This window comes from Bos javanicus, chromosome 17, assembly GCF_032452875.1.
Source record: "Bos javanicus breed banteng chromosome 17, ARS-OSU_banteng_1.0, whole genome shotgun sequence".
Classification (NCBI taxonomy): domain Eukaryota; kingdom Metazoa; phylum Chordata; class Mammalia; order Artiodactyla; family Bovidae; genus Bos; species Bos javanicus.
In genome coordinates, this window is record NC_083884.1 from 62,078,004 (window position 1) to 62,093,472 (window position 15,469).

General features: G+C 47.1%; 1 protein-coding gene across 6 annotated transcripts in view; it reads right to left on the bottom strand.

Moving 5' to 3' along the window:
* Window positions 1-15,469, bottom strand: part of RPH3A (rabphilin 3A) — a 293,375-nt gene that overhangs the window by 94,439 nt on the left and 183,467 nt on the right. For 4 of the 6 annotated variants that reach the window (XM_061384969.1, XM_061384968.1, XM_061384970.1 and 1 more), the window contains one exon: window positions 6,201-6,321. The gene's annotated coding sequence lies outside the window, so the exon portion shown is untranslated. The other 2 variants (XM_061384967.1, XM_061384966.1) reach the window with 2 other exon arrangements.

Below are 15,469 nucleotides of genomic sequence, written 5' to 3' on the forward strand. Positions count from 1 at the left end.
GCAGGCTGGGCTTGGGGGAAGAGTGGACCACACAGATGCCTTCTGGCAGCATCTTGAATACAGGGCCTCCTGACAAACTTTGAGAAATCATCTCTCTTCTCAGGAGCCCTAGACACCACCTCGCCATCAATGGCTGGCACCAAACTTGCTTGCCTAATCTGTTCTCTACTGAAAGCTGCTTCCATTCACAAGCTGCTGCTTATCATGGTGTAGATGCATTCGAGAGGAAAGGAAGGAGAGAAAGAAAGAGAGAGAGGAAGAAAGAAGAAAAAGGCAGCTGAATGAACTTAAAAGATTATATTAAGAGATGCGGAGAGTTTTTTTTTCCTCCCGCTCTCCAAATAAATCTTTCACAAGCCAAACATCATTATGACACTGTCAGATTAATTTCCTCTTGTTGATTGATTGCAGAGGGATGGGCAAAGCCCCGAGCTTCCTGAGGCCAGTTATCTTGCTCACTAGCTGCATTCCTAAGCCAGAGTCTGACACAGCTCCATTACAATGAGATTTAAGTGTGCATTATGTCTTTAAAAGTAATGACAGCAAGACAATTACTTAGAAGAAACCACAGTGACATTGCATATGCAGTCTGGTGCCTCAGCACTGCACCCCGGTCTCCCATTTTTCCCTGGCCCAAATGGAAAGCTATGTTGGACTAAAAGGAACCAATTCTGTTCCCTGGCCAGGCTGGAGGGGTGATTCTTACCACCTGGACAATGAACCATCCTATAACCTGAGTCCTTGCATCCTGACTGAGAAAGAAGTAGCCTCCTAGAGCACTCAGGTTAGCAGGGGATGCTAGGTCCAGCTTGTGCTCCCATGGGAAATAGAGGGAGCCAGTAGCAGAAAGTTAATGATGTGTCATGGGGAGGCAACGGACCCAGTTCTCAGCCCCCTGGGGGATGTGGAGGGTGGGGGACCATGGCAAAAAGTCTGACGCTCACAACACACCTAGAACTGTTATAACTGACACCTGTAAAAGTGTTTAGCATTTCAAATAACTCTTTAATCTATAGCATTGGTGGTTTAGGAAAACACAGAGCCCAGGGCCCTGAACTCAGAGTTTCTCGTGGGACAGGTCCAGAATCTAATCCAAGAATTTGCCTTTTCTAACAAGTTCTCAGATGATGCTGATACCGCTGGGGGTGGGGATGGGAGGTGGCGAGGACCGTACTCTGAGAACCACCGAGTCAGATGAACCACCCAGTTCAGGTGAATCAGTCTCTTGAGCACTGAGAGCTTTTTACAGCAGAATGTGAACCCAGCAACGTCTGTCTTTCTCTGCCTTTTGCCCTCCCAGGTAAAGCCCCAAGCTTACTTTGTGCAAATGCCGCTTCTCACTCGCAAAAAGCTTTTCAAAAAGCTCCCCTCACTTTTCAGAAAGGATTTTACAACTCTGCCTCGCTAAAGTGTAAGTGACTAATAAGGAAGGATGCATTATTCCACCCCAAAAGCATCTGCTCTTCATCCAAGAGCAAAGCCTAAAGACAAAGAATGAAACTTTAATGATGGGTTTTCACATATCAGTGAGCTGAGTGTTTTAGGGTGATGAAGGAAGACCTCTTTGTACTAAAACCTGCCCTCTCCCTGAAAAGATCACATTTTGTAGGCAGTCGCTTACTTTATCTAAGTCCCAAAGGGACTGTGTCTTTGTCACTATTACCATTATTTTTTTGGCCAATGCCCACCATAGTGCCAGGCATACGGTAAGTACTCAATAAATGTATGACATATGGATAAATGTCAGCTAACTCTTTGACAGGCGAGAAAGGCCAGTTCTTTGCCTGTAGCAGATCTGAGATGAAAGCCAACCCTTTTTAAACTCTTCACCAATGACTCATCGTAATGAACCAATGCTAATTAAGGACCTACTGCATGCAGGTCACTGGCTGGACCATAAAGGCATCTCTCCAAATTGACCAGTTCACTAGTTAATCAAGGTTTCATTCATTCATTCACTCATGCAAGTCATTGCTGAGCACCTGCCATGCTAACTGTGACTCTAAAAAGGAAGAGGGTACAGCCTTGGCCCTAAGGATCTTGCCTTGTAGCATTTTGGAAGTTGTATATAGAGACACCCACTGTGGCAGGGAAAGCACCAAGGCAGGGAAGGGAGATAAAGCTCAAGTCTCCTAGGAAAAATCCTTGAGCTCCAAGCTGGTGAGTAGAGATGATTCAGCAAAAGCCTCCTAAGGATTTGGAGGAACAAAAGACACAGAGGGCTTCTCCTCCCGAATGCCTTCCTCCAGGGCCTGCCCGCCACACTCATGACCGCCCTTTTTCCTTGGGGCCTCAAAAGACTTAAAGAAAGGTGGTCATTATGCCCATTTCATGGGTGAATAAACTGAGGTCTGCCACCCACCCCCTGCCCCCGGCAACTACACAAAGACCACATACTAAGTAAGTGGAACTGGAAGTCCCCTATCTCCACACCGTGTCCTCTTTATCCTGGGTCCCAGAGATGTGTGCCTGACACAACAGAGGAGTCACCTTTCTCTATCCTAACTCAGTCTTATTTAGGTCAGGGGTGACTGCTGCTACCATCACCAACAGCATCCCCATCACTCACATTTATTGGACACTTACTCCTTGCCAGGCTCAGTGAGAAGCAGTTTGCAAACATTAACTCAAAATGCTCACAGTTCCTTTATTATCCTCATTTTAAAGATGGAGAAACTGAAGCCCAGAGAGGTGACATGACATAACTAGAAAGTGCTAGAACCAGGATTTAAGCTCAGGAGATCTATCTCCAGAGCCTATGCTCTTTACCATCACACTGTGCTCCCTTAGTGCACCTGAGGAAAATGAGGCTCAGAGAGGTTTAGGGTCTCTCCTGAAGTCACACAGCAACCAAGCACTGGAGCCAGGATTCAAACTCAGGTCTGTTTGCTCCCAGCATCTCATACTGCAGCCCCTAGAGGCTAAAAAGGCTGGCTTAAAGAAACAGACAGGGGTGGGGAACAGGAAGGAGAGGTGGCTATTTTTGTGGTGCCTCCTTCACTCTTCTAGCACATCAAGGATCTCCATCCTGGGTGGCAGCTGAATAATTTAAGCTCATCACTCCAGCCCACCACTACTGGGTCCCGGATTTATTTTTATCCCAGGTTACAGCCACAGTGCTTAACAGAAATAAACCATGCTGTTTGCTTCTCATCGTCTTTACATCAACTCCTGATTTGTCTGCATTCATGACCAGCTCCCAACTTGAAGGCGATAAAGAGCAGAAGATAAGCCCATATGTCATGGCAGTTTTTATTAGAAAGTGTCAGATTCTCTATGACCCACAGAGAGACAGAGAGAGAGGGTTAAATAAAGAGTAAATATCTCAGCTTACAAATAGACCCCCAGAGCAGCCACTCTGACCAGACCCACAGCCTTAGATAGGCAGCCAGGATGTGTACAGGCAGCAAGAAAACAGAAGGCACAGCAAGCCGGGGAGACTGACTTCCCAGGCCACCATTTCGGACTGCAAGATCTCTGGCCACTGCCTCCCTCCCACCACTGAGAAAGGAGACGTCCGCACTTGTCCCCACAGCTATGCTTCCTGATCACCTCACAGGATAGAAAATTGGAAAGGAGCTGCTGAAGGTCCTCCCCCTGCACCCCGGTTGGGTCAGGGGAGTGGCAGCTGCTGGAGCCAGGAATGAAGGCAGGTATCTTATCTTTGTATGTTGCTGTGCATGACTCACTGTGTGGTCTTGGGCAAGCTGCTTGCCCTTCCTGGTACCCCTGATGACTAGATCAGAGGTTCTGAACTCGAGGTGCTCAAGTGGGCTATAGGGCATAGGCATCTTTCCAGAGTGGAGGTTCTCAAAGAGATCCTTGGTGTCTTTCTGGGATAAGTCTCTAGAGGGCTTTCAAGTGCTGCCAGATCTGGATGTCTATGCAACTGAAGCCACAAACCAATAAGACCCCTTTCCATCTGAGCACAGGATTCTAGGAACCTAGGAAAGTTCTTACAAGAGCCAGTCTCCATCCTGATTCACCCAAACAAAACCTGCTCAACACATCTGGTAAATTCCCAAACACAGGGCTGACCCTTCCTAGAAGCATGAATGCACACACGCACAAATATACATACTCAATACTCATCACACAGTTATAGAGCCTCAGAGATGGAAGCGGCCTTGGGGTCACCTAGACCAGCTATTTCATAGCACAGATGGGAAAACTGAGGCCCAGAAAGGGGAGGCAGAGCTGGGGCTGGGACCCAGGTCTCCTGATCCAACTCCAAAGCTCTTTCCAGAAGCTTCTGTTTCCCTTACGCTGGTGCACCACAATGCACCAATTCAAGTGTGATGAGGGGGTAGGGAGGGCAGCCTCTTGGATCTTAACCACCCCCAAGGAAATAAGGATGGGAGGTGGTGAGTAGATGTTCAAAAAGCACCCATGGGTGGACAGCCGAGTTCCAGCTACCTCAGGTGGGCTGGCCTGCCCTACATGGCTGAACCAGTGGTTATCACGTGTACGTGTAACTGAATCACTTTGCTGCACCCTTGAAACTAATGCAACATTGCAAGTCAACTCTGGTTTTATTTGTATATGTATATATATATACTCCTACACTGGATGGTTATATTGCATTGGCTGGTTATATTGCCCCAGCCCCCTAAACTTCCCTGTGATCCAGCAATTAAAGAGTTAACACTCAGCGCAGCAGGAGACCCTTGAGATCCCCTACCCCAGGGCCCCAGCCGTGGTCCAGTCTGACCAGTTAGTGCCAAAGTTCAAAATTTTAAATATCACCCATGGGCCGATCTGTGGCTCCTTATTTGACTGTGGCTCCAAATTTCCCCACATTCATCATTCACACTTAGGCTTCCCAAGGAGGAGACAAAGGCAACTTCCTCCCCAAGGTCACCCAGCAAGGAAAACCTGGGATTTTTGAGGACCAACTCTTTGGTACTAACCACCAAGCATCCCTTCCCACTGCCTCACATGTCATGTCCTGCCTGAGCAGTCATATGCCTTGGGATTTTGGTGTCCCCACTTGGCTCTGGGGCTGGAGAAAGTGACTGAGTGGGCCGTGCTTACGCTTGCCAGTCTTGGGGGCTGATGTTTTATTCCTCCCACCTCCAAGAATAAGAACTGGAAAAGGAAATCCTCGGGGAGGGGGTGGCCCCTGAGATAATAGTGAAGATGCTAAAAATAAAGACATTCATTTCCAGTAAGGTAGATATAATCAAACCAGGAAGCAAAGCAAATCCCCTTTTGATGGGTCACAGATTAGCAGCAAAGGCATTTAAAATTAAATGTGAGTTTTGGATTCAGTTACAAGGGACCTCCCCCTCCCACTCACTAACAGGTTGGTGAGGCTGATCCCATCAGAATAAAGAAACTAGAGCAGGGTATGGTCTGTCCTGGAACAGATCTGAAGCTGGAGCCTGGAATCCTTCCCCAGAAGCCGAACAAACCTTATTCGCCCCTTTCCCTACTCTGAGACAGGCTCAAGGATGAAATCCCCTGGGCTTGGTGCACCCTCTGTGTAATCACTTACAGGTTATACCACCTGTGAAAATAAAACCTTGTCTGCTCAGCAGACAGCTGGCTGCTCCCCTCTGACCTGCCTGACCACTCATTCCAAGAAAAATGTGATCCTTTCATGTCTCCCAGATCTCTCATCTCAGGAAACTATGAACAGGTAAGCTTGCACAAAATCACCACAATTAAATTACTCAGCTGTCCCTGGAAGATGGTACAATCTGCACCCGCTCCTAGGCAAGCTTCACTTAGCATGCCTACGTTACCCTAAACAAGGGTTAACTATCCAGCCATAAGTGATCCTCTCTCATCCAGAGTCAGGGTGCCCACCCACTAGATCAGAATACCCAGAGACTGTCCATGCCAGGCTGGCCAGTACCACAAAGGGTTAATTCACTCAGAGAACTGCTGGCTACTTTCAGAAGCTTCTGTTGCAAGGGAGAGGACAAATTGGGCAGAAGCCACAATTTTTATTGCATTGCCTAAAACATGAGCATATTTTACCCCCACCCTGGGCAGTGAGCCGAAATCTCATTTGGCTTTGGGGTGCTGCTTAGGCAATCAAACACTGCAGAATGTGGGCAAATAAATGTGGTCATTCCTCAGCACCCTTTCCCTCCCACCTAACCTCTATCCCACCAGGTCATGTACACACCTCGTTGCAACTGGGACTCCAATACCCCTAGCCCATTTACACAATTGAGAAGAATATCACTTACCAAGACACCAGAGGATTGCAGGGGGAATGGGTGAGCCAAATTCTTGCCAACTCCTCTCTTCCCTGACGGGTGGGAAGATGCTAACTCTGGATGACTTGGTTTGAAAGCTCAGCGGAGGTGCCTGAAAGAAAATTGTTCATTTGACTTTCCTACTCTTCCCAAATAAAATCAAAGCAACTGCACACACACACACACACACACGCACACGCATACACGCACACACGCGCGCACACACACACACACACACACACACACACACAGAGCAACTATTCCTAAATCACGAAGATCCAAGATGAAAAGAAATACCACTGCCGGAAGAGGAGAAAACTCAGACCAGTCAGTCGACAAGGTAAAGACAGTGGCTCCCTCAGCCTGCCCTCCACATGGATGAAGGTTTTCACTCTGTGAATCTCTCTTTCTTTCTCTCTCTGTCCTCTCTCCCTTTCTGTCTCTTTCTCTTTCTCTCTGTCGTCCGCGTAGGCAACTCCGGGGCTGCTGGCAGTAGACGAATCAATTGCTTCCCCGGTGCGGGAATCAGTGGCGGCTGCCACCACTGCTGCAAAACCCGATGTGAGCAAGGGAGGGGGCAGCAGTTTCCCGGAGCAGGGGGAGCCAAGTCTGCCTTCCCTCTCCGTGATTTATGTGTGAGGTACCTGGAGAAAGAGGGGTGGGAGCCCGGGAGGTGAGACTGGGCGCACCAGAGATCCTAGCTGGTGGAAATGGCAATCGGGAGATTGGCGATCAGCACCGCGGACAGCGCTAAAATGCGGCGGCGGAGGGATGGGCGGGAAGCGAACCCTCAGGCTGCGAAGTTAAGTAATTGGATGGTTAGAGCAGAAAAGGGGGAGAGTCCAGGGGAGGTGGGGGGGGGGGGGGAGGGGCGGGGAACGGGACTTCTTGACATCACACAGTGAAGTCAGTGACAGCCTACCTACCACACACTTGTTCTAATCTTGTCGTTCACTCTCGAAGCAAAGAAGCTGTAACTTTACAGCCCCTTTTCCACATACGCCCCCAGACTTTCACTGCTCGCTCAGAAAAGAGTTTGACCCCAGTGTGGGAGTCTCCAAGTGGCTCCTCCCCACCAAGTCAGCCTAGCTGACCTGTCCTCACCCACACTACTGCAGATTTCTGACCTATACCTCAGGTGCCTTGAAAATCAGGGCAGGAAGATGAGGCTTAGGAAATGGAAATTTCTATGGGGCAGGATGGCTTAGTTGAATACGCGCTTGACAGGTTTCTGGAACCAAGTCGAGCCCCCATACAACCTTGGAAAAGTCACTTAACATCTCCAAGTCTTGCATAAAATGAGCATATGACTATGCAAGAAGTTAGAAGGCAACAATAAGAACATCCAAGTTGTGGGCTGCTATAACCCCATGATCCATAATCTGTCCTGTGATTCAAATGTCTTGACAGAAGGAGAAAAGAATTGACAGCCAATCCAGAATGGTATATGCCAGCCTCACCTTTCAGTTCATGGTTTGAGTGGGATGAAGTTGGGAGATTATAAAAGGTCTAAATCAGACAATTGAGCCATGGCCAAAGACCTAAACCCCAAAGACCCAGATTCATCTTCTGAAGTGAAATCACTATACAGACAAGAAAATAAAATCATTAAAAGGAGAAATACATAAAGAGAAATTGACTGAACTTTCCTGGTAGTACAGTGGATAAGAATCTGCCTGTCAATGTAGGGGACACGGGTTCAATCCCTGGTCCAGGAAGATTCCACATGCTGTGGGGCAACTAAGCCCATGCATCACAATTACTGAAGCCCATGTGTGGAGCCTGTGTGATGCAACAAGAGAAGCTACTGCAATGAGAAGCCCGCACACCACAACTAAAGAATAGCCCCCACTCTCTACAACTAGAGAAAGCCCGCGTGGAGCAAAGAAGCACAGCAAAAAATAAATAAGTAAATAAACAAAATATATAATTCCTTAAAAAAGAGAGAAGTTGATTCCCATGGTTTCCAACATTCCAGATCTCAATGAGTCTTATTCCTGCTTGTTGGGAGGAAAGGACAGGAAATCTCAAACAGACCAGGATCTGTTTAGAACTTCTCAGCAAAGTGAATTAGAACCCTCTTTACTGGGGACCTTCCTCTAGACAGTCCCACTGAGAGGGCCCAGAGTGAGCTACCACATTCGTCACCTAATCCCCTCCTTGAAAAGTAGGGCTTAAAATATGAGGATCTTAGAGACCATTTAGAGCTTCACTTTATCGATGATCATGATGATGGTGATGGTGGTGGTGATGATGATGATGGCAGCTGTCATTTTATTGAGAACCAACTACACATAAGCCCTTTGGCTAAGGACTTTACATGTGTCATTTCCTTGAATCTTTACCATGACCTTTTGAGGGAACTATTATTACTTCCATTTTACAGTTGAGGAAACCGAGACTCAAGAAGTTAAGTCTCTTGCATAATGTTACACCAGAAATGTCAGACATAGGATTGAAATCCTGCTGCTAAGTCACTTCAGTCGCGTCCAACTCTGTGCAACCCCATAGACGGCAGCCCACCAGGCTCCGCTGTCCCTGGATTCTCCAGGCAAGAACACTGGAGTGGGTTGCCATTTCCTTCTCCAATGCATGAAAGTGAAAAGTGAAAGGGAAGTCGCTCAGTCGTGTTCGACTCTTAGCAACCCAATGGACTGCAGCCCATCAGGCTCCTCGGTCCATAGGATTTGCCAGGCAAGAGTACTGGAGTGGGGTGCCATTATCTTCTCTGAGGATTGAAATCCAGGGTTGTATAATTCCAAAGCCCATGCTTCAGGATGCCTCTCTCAGAGTCAAGTTCAAATGCACTCTACAATTCTTTGGCAGAACTTCAGTGAATCTTTTCTAGAAAGATCCTACGACACAGGTTCAATGCCCTCATTTTGCACATGGAGAAACTGAGGAACAGAGAGAGACAGTGTCTTGCCCACAGCCAAAAAGATAGAAAGTAGCAGAGTTGAGTCTGGACCTTAGGCCTTTCAGATGCCAAGGCCTGTGTTCCAGTGCCTAGAACAGTACCAGGTACATGTCTCAGTAGACATCTGAAGACTGATTCAAGAAACCCACATAGGATGCTGATGGTGGAATCAGAATCCAATTAATTCCCAGGTCTTTTGGCTCCCAGTTCCAAGGAATGTCTACCCATCTCCCCCCACCTCACAGCTTCCCTGGCATTAGGCACATGTTCTGGGAAGGTCTGTCATGAATTCAGATCACCCTTAGGGAACAAAAATAGCTACCACCTGCTAAATGTCTAGACATCTGCCACCTGTATTAAGCACTTTATGGTTGCTAACTCCAATCTTTATAACTACAAGGTGGGTGCTATTATTGTCCCATTTTCAGTTGATGAAACTGAGACTCAGGTGAAGTAAAGCCCCAAAGCTCACACAGCCAAGAAGTGGCACAGACAGAAATGCAAATCTTGGGTCTGTCTGATTCCAGGGCCTCTGTTTTTGCTACCTTGCTAGTTTTTTCTCAAACTGGCCCCCTCTCAAGAGGCCCCTATTGGAGTGTAAGTTTGGCCTGAGTTCCACCACCCCCCTCTACCCCTGCTTTCAACCTGAGCAGTTGCACTTTTAAATGTTTTGCATACTGGGCATCTGCCCAAGCTTTCATTGGAACAGAGCTTTGCAGCAAAATTAAAAAATAATAATATGGTTGAAACCAGAGCTCTGCACCTTCCCGTGACCATGCCATCTAGGAACCAGCTCTGCCTTCTCAGATTTTGCCTCCAGCCTCCCTACCTCCTTGGTCACCATCTTCAAACCCTTCTTCCATTCTGAGAGCTTCTGGAGAAAACTCTTCCTTCAGAGAACCAGCTGCGGCTGTAAACTCTGGCAACTCTGCAGCAGGGAGATGCCTAGACACCAGACACCCCAAGGCTAACTAAGCCCAGACAGACTCTGATCCTCTCGAGGATGGAGCACTGCAAAGGGATTTCTCAGGGCCCTGGATTCAGCAAGCTGTCCTGGCCTGTCCTTGTGCTGCTGAGGCCAGAGGCAGTCCGTTAAGACTCTCCCTCACCTCCAGAATAGACAAACAGTCGTGATGGTGGTGGTGTCTGTAACAAGAGCTGCCCACTGTGTGCTGGGCGACTTGTATGACCATGCTGTTATGTCATCCTCACAACAATCCTGTGTGTTAAGATGGCAATTGTTTTATTTCCATTTTAAAAAATGAGAACACTGAGACTCAGTGGCCTAAAACAACTAGCCCTTTAGTTCATAAATGGTACCACTGGGATTTGGACCAAGGTTTATAACTATTATGCTATATGACATCCTAGTTAAAATTGCTGCTTCCATTTTTTTATGTGCGTATGATTCACCAGCTGACATGTTTTATCACCCCAGCAATATTCATGACTTGTAACAGCAAAATGAGGTTGTACTGCTGCATTATATGCCCATCTTCGAGATGAAGAAACTGGACACAGAGAGCCCAGGTGACATGCCTGAGGTAAGACAGCTAGAAAGAGATGGGGAGGGCAGGATGTGAATCTGAATAGTCAGTCTCAGGGGGCATGTGCTCTTCTGTCTCCCAGAGAAATGGTGCTGAGTTTGTCCAGAAAGAGTAAACGTTCCCATTTCACTTGGCAAGTGGGGTGGAATAACAGCCCTCAAAAATGTCCATGTGCTAATCCTCAGAAGTGGTGAACATGTTACCATATGTGGCAAATGGCACTTAGTAGGTATGATTAAGGATCTTGAGATAAAGAGATTACCCTGAGTTATCTGGGTGGACCCGATGTAATCACTACAGTGTTATAAGGGGAAAGGGAAGCAGGAGGAATAGCGAGGAGAGGTGATAATTGAGTAGAGGGTTGAGAGAGGTGGGGAGAGCAGAGGGAGATGGAGGCAGAGGGAAGGAGGAGAGGGAGACAGAAATAAAGAGAAACAGAGGGAGGGAGGGAGGAAGAGAGAGAGCGAGCTGTGTTATTGGTCTTGAAGATGGAGGCTGCTGCTGCTAAGTCACTTCAGTCGTGTCTGACTCTGTGTGACCCCATGGACAGCAGCCCACCAGGCTCCTCTGTCCATGGGATTCTCCAGGCAAGAATACTGGAGTGGGTTGCCATTTCCTTCTCCAGATGATGGAGGAAGGGGCCACAAAGCAAGGAATCAGGGAAGCCTCTAGAAGCTAGAAAAGGCAAGGAAACAGATTCTCCTTGAGAGGTTCCAGATGGAGCACAGCCCTGCCAACACCTTGATTTTAGCACTCTGACCTCCAAAACTGTAAGACAATAAATCCTTGTTGTTTTAAGCCACCAAGTTTGTTGATATTTGTTACAGCAGCCATAGGAAACCCATACAGCAAGTTTGCTGGAGGACCCTACAATAAGAAACCCATGGCAAATCAGCCTCAGGAATCACACCTGAGCCCCCTCTTGGCCAGAGGACCCAGGGCTTCAGTCATATCATTGCCTGTTCCAAACAATACAGTGTACATATGTGTGCAGGTGTGCATGTGCACACATGACTGTACATGAGTGCACACAGAAGCAGATCCTACAAGAGAGAAGATTCATGCTCAAAGCCACAGCCCAACCATCAAGCTCTGTTGCTGTATGGCACTGGCAGGGCACGACATGCTTTATTCACTCCCTCCTTCTCTTTTTTTATGAGCCTCCAGGGAAATGCTATCAGTGGGACCACAAAAGAGAAGAAATGTCACAGGGCAGCTTTCCAGGAGCACAACTCACTACAGGGGATAAGTCAAAGACAAAATAAGTAGACGGAGGAGAGAGACAAGTGAGCAAGAAAAAGAAAAAGAGCTGAAGAGGGAGAGAGAATTGCTGGGTTCTTCCAACAATTGCTTTGTGCCCTGGGAGATCCTGTCCCACCACGAAAGGGACAAATCTTAGGAAAGCCCATTAGCCCTTTGGAGAAAATATGGCTAAGTACAGGGGAGATGCTGCAGGACTTGACAAGATAAACTTAAAACAAATCAACAAGTATTACTTATTAACCAGTCGATTCGGTGTTATCAGGCAAGGCACTTCTAGGGGAAAGAAACTTGGACTTGCCTTCTGGTGCTATGAGCTTGATCCTGGGCTCCCCCCACTCACCAGCTGTGTGACCCTGGGTAGGTCACTTGAACTTTCTGAACCTGTTTCACCAACTGTAAAATGGGACTGCAAGACCCTTCCCACCTACCTGCAAATGTGGCTAGGACATTTCATTGAGCTAATGAATGTGGATGAGTGTTATATACTCTAAAAAAATAGCAGTTACTATTTATTAAGCACCTACTATGTGCTGGGTGCTTAACTAGGCTCATTTTTACCTCAAGGAGTGCAGTTAAACGTCCAGCCTCAAACTACTACTGGTGCTGGAAGACGGCACGTCAGCAGAGACAGTACAATGAAATGGGTAAAAGGCCAGGTTTTAGGGTAAAGTTAGCTTGGCTCCAATCTGGCTTTACCACACACAAACTGTGTGGCCTGGAGGAAGTTACTCAGCCTCTCTGTGTCTCAGTGTTCCCGTGAGTCAGGTGGAGATTGTAACAGTATCTCTTCATATGGCTGTCATTAACTGATGTATGTAAATCCCTTAGCGTGCCTGGCATATAGAAAACCCCATGTGTAACATCTTTGCTTATTATTGTTACTATAGTGATGATGATTATTGTTGAAGAGAGGCGTTTTCCAAAGGGCGATACATGCTGTGCTGAGGTGAAAAGGGTCGTGTTATGTTAGGTGGCCTATAGACACATTTTTTTTAAGGTTTAAATGTTATATATTTATTTTAAAGTGCATCAGAAAAAAAATTGTATTTTCATTTCCAGTAGTGACATAATGTTTTCTTCTATGCAAGTACACTTAAGTTGAGGCAATGTAAGGCAAAAATAGGTTTGATTTTCTCTTTTATTTCCAGCACTTCAATTGCATTATCTGCCCTGAATCCATCCTCTAGGCATGCTAGATTTACCTAACTGCCTTGCCCCACTACCTTTAGCAACTGCATCTCTCGTGGGTGGGGGTTGGGAGCCCCAGTTACTCCAGGAAATCCAGAAGCATGATCTAATGACAAGAAAATAAAGAAAGAAGGCGGAATCTTTGCACTCCCAGGCCCCCTCCAGAATATGCTCCTGGTCTATAACAAATCAGTTCAGTCGCTCAGTTGTATCTGACTCTTTGCGACCCCATGGACCCCAGAACTCCAGGCTTCCCTGTCCATCACCAACTCCTGGAGCCTGCTCAGGCTCATGGCCGTTGAGTTGGTGAAGCCATCCAACCATCTCATCTTCTGTCGTTCCCTTCTCCTGCCTATAACAAATAAATAACACTTAGTGAAGCCTAACCATATGTTAGTCCGTCATATGAGCTCCTGAAATACAGCCTACTCCCTGGGTCCAGCATACATTACAACCAATTCTCCCATCAGACTGGCTGCTTCAAGAACACAGTTCAGTCTCGAGTGTCTCAAAGTTCTCGGGCCCAGAGCACTTTGATACTTTGTCAGTTCTGCACGTGGACTTCCCAGGTGGCACTAGTGGTAAAGAACCCGCCTGCCAGTGCAGAAGACATAAGAGAGCAGGTGTGATCCCTGGCTTGGGAAGATCCCCTGGGGAAAGGAATGGCAACCCATTACAGTATTCTTGCCTAGAGAATCCTCATGGACAGAGGAGCCTGGCTTAGAACACATGCAGTGCTGAATAAGTGAGTTATTCTTAGAATGTTTAGTATCTGTATCTTTTATTTTACTGAAATCTCAGAAAGAGGGTGTCTGACCACCTGAAATTGCATGTATAGTTGTAAATGGGATATGGCAGTGGTTCATGGGATTCTGCAAGGGGCCCCGTAACTTCAAGATACAGCTAGTTTTGAACAATTTTAGAACAACTGGGGCTAGATTATCCTCCAAGATGATCAATACCAGAGTTGCTGGCTATAGGGAGAGAGCAGAACAAGCTAGGAGAGGCCAGGAAACTCGCCTGAGTGAGATTTTAAGCTGGTTAAATTTGGACGAGTGGAAAGAAGAGTTGAGTGAGGAAGAGCAGCTTGAGAAAGAAGTTCAGCTGTCCTGACGCCCACTAAGGCATGGAGGATGGAGGGGACTGACATTTGCTGGGAGAATCCACATTTTCACAAGGAGCTTTAAGCTCTGGGTTTTTTTGTTTTTTGTTTTTTTAAGAGTGAATCCATAATGGAGGGATCCCAGGCACTCTGACTGAAAGTGGGGAGGGCAGGAGAGGCAGGACTGTATCCTGTGAGGTCTTTCAAAGCACACATCCAAGAAGACCCTCTCAAACCCTGGTCTGGCTTTCCTCTTAGATAAACCAGATTCCTCGCTTCTGCTGAGAACAGATATCTGTTGGTATCTTCCATTCACCAGCCAGTATCAGGGAGGAAGCAAAGGGAAAGTTTGGAGTAGGAAATGGCAACCCACTCCAATATTCTTGCCTGGAAAACCCCATGGACAGAGAAGCCTGGCAGGCTACAGTCCATGAGGTTGCAAAGAGTCAGACACGACTGAGCACACACACACTCAAAGGGAAAGTTGGCTCCTCGGGAAGTGACTTAGAGATACTCACCAAGCACCTAGAAGAATGACTGAAAGGGAATTGGTCTTGGGTCCCACCTTTTCCATTTACTGGCTGTGTGACCTTGAGCAAGTCATTTCATCTCTCTGAGCCTTAGCATCCTTATCTGTAAAATGGGACAGTACTAATACCTACAGCATATGTTTAAGGGAACAATTCAATGAGATAAAATATGTGGCTTGATACAGTCTGTGAAGTACCTGAAAGTGAAAGTGTTAGTTGCTCAGTTGTATCCAACTCTGCGACGCCATGGACTGTAGCCCATCAGGCCCCTCTGTCCATGGAATTCTCCAGGCAAGAGTACTGGAGTGGGTTGCCATGCCCTTCTCCAGGGGATCTTCCTGACCCAGGGACCAAACCCGGCTCTCCTGTATTGCAGGTAGATTCTTTACCAGCTGAGCCACCTGGGAAGCTCCTGATATGATATGATAGTCATTCAGTCTTGTCCAACTCTTTGTGACCCCATGGATTGTAGCCTGTCAGGCTTTTCTGTCCCAGGGAATTCTCCCAGGCAAGAATACTGGAGTGGGTTTCCATTTCCTTCTCCAGGGGATCTTCCCGACCCAGGGGTCGAACCCAGGTCTCCTGTGTCTCCTGCATTGCAGACAGATTCTTTACCACTGAGCCACCAAGGAAGCCCCTGGCACATAGCAAATGCTCAGCACATTAGTTGTTGCTATTGTTATTATTACCCTCATCTTATTTTTTGTTTTATC